The sequence below is a fragment of the Salmo salar genome, chromosome ssa28 (genome assembly GCF_905237065.1).
Source record: "Salmo salar chromosome ssa28, Ssal_v3.1, whole genome shotgun sequence".
Lineage (NCBI taxonomy): Eukaryota > Metazoa > Chordata > Actinopteri > Salmoniformes > Salmonidae > Salmo > Salmo salar.
This window is the reverse complement of record NC_059469.1, coordinates 3,583,049-3,593,462: the sequence shown is the minus strand read 5'-3', so window position 1 is coordinate 3,593,462 and position 10,414 is coordinate 3,583,049. Positions and strand designations below refer to the sequence as shown.

General features: G+C 40.9%; 1 pseudogene; it reads right to left on the bottom strand.

Annotated features, from left to right (window-relative positions):
• Nucleotides 1–3,892: 3,892 nt before the first annotated feature.
• Nucleotides 3,893–7,094, bottom strand: LOC106589182 (toll-like receptor 13; annotated as a pseudogene).
• Nucleotides 7,095–10,414: the final 3,320 nt, after the last annotated feature.

The window sequence follows — 10,414 nt, the reverse complement described above, 5'->3', positions numbered from 1 at the left end:
AGCATGATTTTGAAATCATCAAACTGACTGTTGGTATTATTCTCTCAAAAACGTAATGGAATCTTTGAAATCAGTTTTTTCAGCTTTAACTTTTCTTCAGAAGTCGACTTTAAAAGCTCATAACTTTGGTTCTGGTAAAGTTATCTCAGCTATTTAAAAATATCTGTATTTGGGACAGTTTGTAGTTTACATAACTATTCAAAAAATCTCAAATTCGAAATTTGGCTATGTGAAGGGTTTCCCTAGGCCACCACACAAATAGTTGGGTAACACATTACCTTAGAATAGTCTAAAGAAAAAGTCTAAAGGAAGTTGCACCCTAAATATTACTCCCAGTGATTTATTGCAGAACCAATGTTTTAGAAATCACTGTGCGATATAAAGGGGATTTGTCTTTCTATATTCATTACGAATGGCTCCGGAGGAGATGGCTGCCGTTTTACGGGCTCCTTACCAATTGTGCTATTTTGTGTTTTTTTGTTTGTAACTTATTTTGTACATAATGTTTCTGCCACCATCTCTTATGACTGAAAAAGAGTTTATGGATATCACAACAGCGATTACTTACCTCAAACTGAAGATTTTTTTTCTTTAACGAGTCGAACGCAAAGGATTTACTCCAGATACCCGACAAGGCCCACATCCCCGTCATTCGCATTAAGAGAAGACACCAATACAGGGGACCCAGGTCTGGGTGCCTTGTGAGAATTTGTTGACGAGTGGTTAACTCGCCTCTACCATCCGTCCTATTGGCCAACGTGCAATCATTGGAGAATAAACTGGATGAAGCTGTTAAGGAGCATTTTGGCATTTTGACTTAGCGCTCCGGTACAGAGTGAACAGTCTATGATTTGGGTGACTGGAATCTTTGACAAATTTATGGGCCTTCCTCTGACACCGCCTAATATATAGGTCCTGGATGTCAGGAAGCTTAGCCCCAGTGATGTCCTGGGCCGTACACACTACCCTCTGTAGCGCCTTACGGTCAGATGGTGAGCAGTTGCCAAACCAAGTGGTGATGCAACCGGTCAGGATGCTCCCGATGGTGCAACTGTAGAACATTTTGAGGATCTGGTGACACATGCCAAATCCTTTGTCTCCTGAGGGGGAAAAGGTGTTGTCGTGCCCTCTTCACAACTGTCTTTGTGTGTTTGGACTATGATAGTTTTTTGTGGACAACAAGTAACTTGAAACCACTCCACTTGGCAATGTGGGGACGACATCGTCGATGCACTTATTGATGAAGCTAGTGACTGAGGTGGTATACTCCTCAATGCTGCTTCTGGATGAGCATTTTCTTGTTTGCTCATGGCCTTATACTGCTCATTGAGTGCGGTCTTAGTGCCAGCATCGGTTTGTGGTGGTAAATAGACAGCTACGAATAATATAGACGAGAACTCTCTTGGTAGAATATGTGGTCTACAGCTTATCATGAGGTATTCTACCTCAGGTGATTAACACCACGAGACTTCTTTAATATTAGACATCGCGCACCAGCAGTTATTGACAAATAGACCCCCCCCCCAAGTCTTACCATACGTAGATGCTCTGTCCTGACGATGAACTGAGAAGCCAGCCAGCTCTATATTATCCGTGTCGTCGTTCAGCCACGTCTCGGTGAAACATAAGATATTACAGTTTTTAACCTGTAGGGGGCAGTATTTGCACGGCCGGATAAAAAACGTACCCGATTTAATCTGGTTACTACTCCTGCCCAGTAACTATTCGTCCCACCTACGTAACAGCCACTTTAAGCCTGTGGCGCGATTTTCAAAACCTTAAAAATCCTATTACTTCAATTTCTCAAACATATGACTATTTCACAGCTATTTAAAGACAAGACTCTCGTTAATCTAACCACACTGTCCGATTTCAAAAAGGCTTTACAACGAAAGCAAAACATTAGATTATGTCAGCAGAGTACCAAGCCAGAAATAATCAGACACCCATTTTTCAAGCTAGCATATAATGTCACATAAACCCAGAAGACAGCTAAATGCAGTACTAACCTTTGATGATCTTCATCAGATGACAACCCTAGGACATTATGTTATACAATACATGCATGTTTTGTTCAATCAAGTTCATATTTATATCAAAAACCAGCTTTTTACATTAGCATGTGACGTTCAGAACTAGCATACCCCCCGCAAACTTCCGGAGGAATTCGCTAACATTTTACTAAATTACTCACGATAAACGTTCACAAAAAGCATAACAATTATTTTAAGAATTATATATACAGACCTCCTCTATGCACTCGATATGTCCGATTTTAAAATAGCTTTTTGGTGAAAGCACATTTTGCAATATTCTAAGTACATAGCCCAGGCATCACGGGCTAGCTATTTAGACACCCGGCAAGTTTAGCACTCACCATAATCATATTTACTATTATAAAAGTTTGATTACCTTTTGTTGTCTTCGTCAGAATGCACTCCCAGGACTGCTACTTCAATAACAAATGTTGGTTTGGTCCAAAATAATCCATCGTTATATCCGAATAGCGGCGTTTTGTTCGTGCGTCCCAGACACTATCTGAAATGGTAAATCAGGGTCGTGCGCATGGCGCAATTCGTGACAAAAAAATCTAAATATTCCATTACCGTACTTCGAGGCATGTCAACCGCTGTTTAAAATCCATTTTTATGCCATTTTTCTCGTAAAAAAGCGATAATATTCCGACCGGGAATGTCCATTTAGCTAAACTGAGGAAAGTAAACAAAGCTTTCAGTCGACGCGGGCACGCGCCTGAGTCTCACAGTACTGTAACCAGCCACTACCCAAACGCGCTACTTTGTTTCAGCCAGAGCCTGCAAAGCCACGATTCAGCTTTTTGCCGCCTTCTGAGACCCTATGGCAGCCGTAGGAAGTGTCACGGGACAGCTAAGATCCTCACTCTTCAATAAACAGAGACAAGAAGAACGACACCTTGTCAGACAGGTTTCCTGCCTGAAACCTTGTCAGGTTTTTGCCTGCCAAATGAGTTCTGTTATACTCACAGACACCATTCAAACAGTTTTAGAAACTTTAGGGTGTTTTCTATCCATATGTAATAAGTATATGCATATTCTAGTTACTGGGTAGGAGTGGTAACCAGATTAAATCGGGTACGTTTTTTATCCAGCCGTGTCAATACTGCCCCCTATCCTAAACAGGTTAATCATAGATCGTCCAGTTTGTTTTCCAATGATTGCACATTGGCCAATAATACGGAGGGAGGGGTGGTTTAACTACTCGTCGGCGAATTCTTACAATGCAAACCACCCTCCTTCCCCTTTTCTTCCATCTTTTCTTCATGCTGATGACAGGGATTTGGGCCTTGTCTTGACAAAGCAGAATATCCTTCGCATCGGACTCATTAAAGAAAAAATATTTCTCCAGTTCTAGGTGAGTAATCGCTGTTCTGGTGCCCAGAAGCTCTTTTCGGCCATGAGAGACGGTAGCAGCAACATGATGTACAAAATTTGTTACAAACAACACAATACTTTTTTTTTAAAATAGCACAGTTGGTTAGGAGCCCGTAAAACGGCAGCCATCCCCTCCGGCGCCATTATCAATCTTATGCACCCTAATAGACGTGTCATGATAGATTATGATGGATCTGTATGCCGCCAGAAGGGCAAGTTCAAAGTGTCACCAACAAAAATTAATCATCATTCGAAACTTATCTCTAAGTATTTAATTTGAAGGAGACAATAACATAGGATAATGGCATACAGAAGGACGATTTGAATAAAGATTAAAAACATTCTCTAAAATGTTCTATAAGTTTGACACTCATGTTTGGCCCTTTGCCTGCTTTTTGTACAGGAATTACCAGATACATTTCCCTAGCTAAGTTACTCTCCATTCATAAAGGTTGGACTTTTAGTTTTGAAATATAATCATGTCATTGGTCGTGCTTTGGCGCCAGAGCAGCCCAGAATCGGTCCCAAAAAGATGGGTATTGTTCTGGCTCCTTTGGCCAGTCCAAGTAGGTCCTGATCTTCACCAGTCTGGCCAGCCTGTGGTGGGTGGACAGCTGGCAAGGAGGGATGTCGTCCAAGACGAACAGGATGTCCCTTTGCTCAACCCACAGGTAGAGGAGCAAAGCAGTGTAGCAGTGTACCACTGTGCTTCCCACTGCTGGCTTCTCTCTGAAGCTAAGCAGGGTTGGTCCCTGGATGGGAGACCAGATGCTACTGGAAGTGGTGTTGTTTGGCCAGTAGGAGGCACTTTCCTCTGTAAAATATAAATATCCCACTTCCCTAGGCTGGTGACAGGGTGCTGTCTTCTGGATGGGATGTCAAATGGTGTGGTCACTGAAGATCCCATAGTATAGTACACTGAAGATCCCATATTGTAAGAGTAGGGGTGTTAACCCTGGTGTGGCCAGCTTCCAATTGGCTCAATCCTCTTCCCTGTAACTATACCCCTGCTTGTTGCTGTAAATGAGAATGTGTTCTCAGTCAACTTACTGGGTTAAATGAAATAAATAAATAAAAAAGCCATTCAGTGGCTAGCTTATTCTCCAATGATCACCAGTTGCTGTGGTGGTAGTGGCTGACCAAGCAGATGGTCTGGTGGCTGCTGTGTCAACTGTCTGATGTTGTTCACAATGTCCTTCCCCAGCTGGAAGTCTCTGCTGTGCATGCACAGGAAAAGTGTACCTCATTGTTACAGGTTGGGCAGAAGCTCCTCCACCACCCAGTGCTCATCTTTCCTGCTATAGGGCACAAAGGTGTTTTACTGGTATCTTCCCTTGTTGTTTGGAAGCACAACCTCCTCCAGCCAGCTCTGAGTGATGTAGAACAGAGCAATCAGATATTGGCCAGCCAGGTGATGTAGTAGCACCACCAGTGTAAAGAGCAAGAGGCCCAGGGGGGTTGTAAATGAACACTATTTCTATTGAACAATGGATTTGGGAGTATTTGAGCAAGCTCTGAGTGCCATGCTTATCTTTGCAACTTATTCCCTCAAAAGTAGAGTACCAAAACATGACCTGAACTTGTCAGTTCCATTTCACCCATTTATGAAACCAAGCATTGTCGCAACTGCATTGTAAAAGTAGATATTGTATAAACAGATACCTTAGGCTCTTTAGGGGCTCAGTGAATTATTCCGTTATTGTAAGCTCACTTTAAATATCCAAATTTAAGTCTCTCAATGGCTGTAAGTCTTCACTAAGGTTGTTTTCCAGGTAGTGGATTCTGGATATCCGATCATCACTTAATTTTTCGATTGTGGATATACGATCATCACTTAATAACAGTTCTTCCAGGTTTTAATGCAACAAAGATTGGAGTTTTCTCAAGACATGGTTAAAGCACAGATCAATAAATGTTTGTGTAACACAAATATGCATGGTCATATAAAAAAATATATATCCAATTGGTAGTTACAATCTTCAGAGGCGAAGGTCGAAAGCCATGCGTCCTCCAAAACATGCCTTGCCAAGCCGCACTGCTTCTTGACACACCGCTCAAGGCACCAATGAGTCGGAGGAAACACCAACCAACTGACACGGCCCGCCACAATGAGTTGCTAAAGCACGATGAACCAAGGCAATCCCCCGACCAAACCCTCCCCTAACCCTCTGGGCCATTTGTGCGCCGGCCCATGGGGCTCCCAGTCACAGCTGACTGTGACACAGCATGGGATCAAACCCAAGGATGTAGTGGCACCTCAGCACTGTGATGCAGTGCCTTAGACCGCGGCGCCACTCGGGAGGCATATATAATCATATTTTTGATGTTGATGTTTTATTTTGTTTAATATTTTATGGAGCCATCCCTTGTATCATTCAGGTATTTGCATTGAAAATAATGTATATGAATACTGCCGTTATGGGGAGCTGTGACGTCAATGGGGAGCTTTAATGGGATCATGAGGTCTTGGAGGTTTTTTCTTCAATCTTGGAGAATGTTTACTACTGAACACTACTAACGTTTCTCCGTCTCATCATTTCACCCTGTTAATTTAGGTATGTAATGTGCAAAAGTGCAATATGACTCTCAAAATATTGAGATAACATGGTTAACTACATAGTCCATGAGTTTGGTGATGTTTGAAGGCAAGTGAAGGGAGTTTTAACTCGAGTGAAAACTTGTTGGTATTCTCCACATTGTAAGCAATGGAGGTTGGCTAGGTTGCTAATGGTTTACATGTAAGAGAAGGGATTAAGATTGTGTCCAAACTTTTTGTACTTTTTTTTCAACAATGTTTTTGATCCTACTTGTATTATTTTCTATGAACGAAGGCTCAGTTTAGTTCAGGTAATACATGTACATATGTGATGTCGGGATAAAATGTGTTAAAGTGTTAATATTTGTACAAAAATAGCGCTTAAAAGTTCGCTAGCTTTATGCTAACCAAATTTACCGTGGCTAAGCACTAGCTAGCTCTAGGCTAGTTGGTTTAAATTAATGTTAGCTTTAATGTTAATGGTTTAAAATGTAATGGTTGTAGCGTTGTTTAGCACAGGCCTCCAGTAATTTATACCTTTTCGAAATTGACACTGATAGTACTGTACAGTGAGTTATATATAATGTCAATGTGTAGATTTATGGTGATTAGGTTTTTTAACATGAGATCTTTTGTTTTTTATACTGAAATATGGAATGTGAAGATTTAATACTACAATAGAGTAGTAATGTATAATTGATTTTGACAACAAAAACTGAACAAAAGAGAACAATATTTTCATAAATCTTGGAGAATGCCTACTACTGAACACTACTAACGTTTCTCCTTTTCATCATTTCACCCTGTTAATTCAGGTTTATTATCAGCTGACCATGTCTCAGTCCGAGGCATGTAATATGCGTAAAACCGTTCCAATGATTGTTCTCAATGTGCATTATTTGAAGTGTCATGCAATTTTTAATGGCAAACATTAGGAAGTTGATATGATCTGTAGTTAGCACAAAATAAGAGGTTGAGAGTTTATTGACAATTTCACACATCAGTCTTCCAGGGGGCCGGAACTGATTGAATCGGTCCGGAATCGGGTATCGGACTCGGCCCGGAATCAAAATGAATGACAGCCCAGAATCGACCCAAGTACATCGGTCTGTTTACGTCTACCGGAATTTAGCCGACTTTGCCGGCATTTTACCAGAATCCCCCCAGAAGCGGCCCAATGCTCATTTAAATGAATGTATACAATGTATTACCCGATTTAGTAATTTTAAATATTACTATTATACATTTTATGCATACAAATTATACCCATCCACCCCAAATAAAAATTATGTCACCGTACACCTGGTGACCGTGCATGCACAGAGCGATGGGACAAGGACATCCCTGCCGGCCAAACCCTCCCGTATCTCAGACGACGCTGGCCTAATTGTGAGTCGCCTCATGGGTCTCCCTGTCGCAGGCAGCACGGGTCTTGAACCAGTATCTGTAGCAACGCAGTTTGCACTGCGATGCAGTGTCTTAGACCGCTGCGCCACTTGGGAGGCTCGAAGTTTTTAATGCTTATCAATTGCCTTGCTCAAAGTATCAAAATACTAGAATACGTCACAGGACTCTTAAAGAATTTCATTTAAATGCTTGTTGTATTAATCACAGAAACAATGAGAAAATATGGAAAAATAAATAATGAAATGTTATTTAGATAAAACAGCCCTGCCAGAGAGTAGCCCCAATCGGCCCGAACGCCAAGTACTACATTTGGGTCGTATAATTATCACCGGAATCGGCCCGAGCTCAATCCTAGGCATAAGTAATACTGCCGAAGGCGTCCCAGACTCGGGCTACATGACGTCAGCCGAGTCTGACTGTCAACCGAGTGCCCCGACTCTCAGCCGGAATCTGCCCAGATCCACTGTGCTAGCTGGGCATGCTCTTGCCAGAATTCATAATATTCCACTTTGCTTACAACAGACATTCAGTGTTGCGATGTCCGCAATTTCCATGCGAAATTGGGCTACTTTCAAAACGATGTAGAGCGTGAAAATGTATTGGTTGCGGGTTGCTGGTTTTTGGGCTACTTCCAAATTGCACCACGGTCACCATGGGATTTTTCTTAAAAACATAGACCTGCTGTGGCTGACGATCAGGGAGTGAGACAGCCTGTTGCTGAGTGAGTGGTGGGGAAGTGGAGGGGTGAGTGTGTGTTGACTGAGCGCTGCAGCAGACAGCTGAGTCACGTGAGTGAGAGGAGACAGAGAAGCACACACACACACATCATGACAACGTTTTACCAGTTGTAGGTAGGCTATTTAGGTTGTCATTATGGAGACACCTATTTCCAACCATTTTTCCATAAAACATATTACACTCTAGAACTGATGCGCATCAAGAAATAAGGCAGGCACAGGAAAACGACTTTAGCCGCTCTAGAGCCAATTAGATAAAATCGGAGGTGGTTTAAACTGCATTCTAATGTCAACTTTGCTTATGGAAAACCATATCAAGTAAAAGGTTTTACGCATGCACAGTTCTTGGGTCTCGAGCGCTGCGCTGGTGGACATTTTTTATGGAAGTTAAGGAACTCCCTCGTGTGCTTCTGTTATAGGGAAAAGTCCCTAATGAAACTAACATTAAATGTGGAGAATGATACATATTTTGGCCATTAAGTAGCTACTGTAGCCTACCGTTTGATACAACAAAATGTAATATGTTGAAATGACGATATCACTGGAATCATTGCAAATCAATTTGTGCCACTTGTGTAGCCTTCTTGGAGCAAAAAAACGGATTTAATAAATAGCATATAACTTCAGTTTATTGTTTTGTGGCCTTGTGTTATTATACAATTATCAATGGCCATGTATAGTTAATAAAATTGGAAGTTTTCAATTGTGTTAATGGTCACAGTTCTATCACAATTGCCGATCAGCTGTTGTTAGAATGAATTAGATTGAAGGTAAAAGTCAGTCAGATTTGGCTACAGGTTAAAAAAAACTGGTTTATGTTGACAAGCATAGACCTATAGTTCCTAGCTATATTATTAACATGTGATTCTATGATTGAAATTACGACCCATCCTCAGTAGCTGATTCCAGCAGGCTATTGGGCAAACAGAAGCACTTCTAACCTCGAAATAGCCTCGCTATTCATGTTAAATAAATTAGTCTGTCAATTTTAACTAAGCAAGCTGCTAAATCCTAGGCTACTGAAGGCTATCACGGGCAATAGGCAACCTACATCTAGCAAACCAAACCATAGGAAAGTTGAATTACAATCATAAACCCAGATGTTAGTCAGTAGGCCTAGCCTGTTGAAATTAGAAGTCAATCTCACAAATAGGCCATTTATATCGGTTTGTAGTCTTAACATCTGGCACATTATAACGGCACAATTGCCAAAAAATAGCCTACTATTCATTTTTTTGTAGTTTGTCCAAGTGTTTCTTGCACAGAGATTTCGAGATCCTCTATACATCCCTCAAAGTCTACTGTTGGATTTATTTATAGTTATGTGCATAAGGGATTTTTCACAATTACATTTTTTTATTGATCAGGATCCCATTAGCCGACGCCAATGGCAACAGCTAGTCTTATTGGGGTCCAACACATAACAAAAAATACATTACAGACAAAAGACTTTACAATTTACATACATTTAAAAACATTAACATGTAGTGTGTGTGTGTGCATCTATCAGTTACACATACATGCCGGTACATACACACAACATAGCAGTCAAACAAATTAACATCCATTTAATAAAGGCAAATTGTCTTTTCTCTTGCGACATATTCCTTTATTAGTCACGTCAGCTCACAATAATAATTATTTTTATGGAAAACTGAATTTAGCTTCTTACGTAGTTACAAGTAATGTTGATATTCCTTCTTAAAACCTCTTAGGGATAGGGGGCAGTATTTTCACGTTCGGATGAAATACGTGCCCATATTAAACTGCCTCCTACTCAAACTCAGAAGCTAGGATATGCATAGTATTAGTAGATCTGGATAGAAAACACTCTGAAGTTTCTAAAACTGTTTGAATGATGTCTGTGAGTATAACAGAACTCATATGGCAGGCAAAAACCTCAGAACATTTGAACCAGGAAGTGGGAGATCTGAGAATTGTAGTTCTTCTTTTGAATCCCTATAGAAACTACAGTGACATAGGGGTCACATTGCACTTCCTAAGGCTTCCATTGGCTGTCAACAGTCTTTAGAAACTGGTTTCATCCTTTTCCTGTTACTGGGCAGAAAATAGTAGCTCAGTCAATCAGTGGCCTGTCTGAGGTCAGGTGTCTCGTGATGCGCGTGCCCACAAGCGCGCTGTTCGTTCTTTTTCTTCTGGGATGAATACCTATTGTCCGGTTTGAAAATTATCACAATTTTACATAAATAAATACCCTAAAGATTGATTCTAAACATCGTTTGACATGTTTCTACAAACGGTAATGGAACTTTTGAACTTTTCGTCTATGGATTTGCGCCTACGCCTCATGGCATTGTAATATT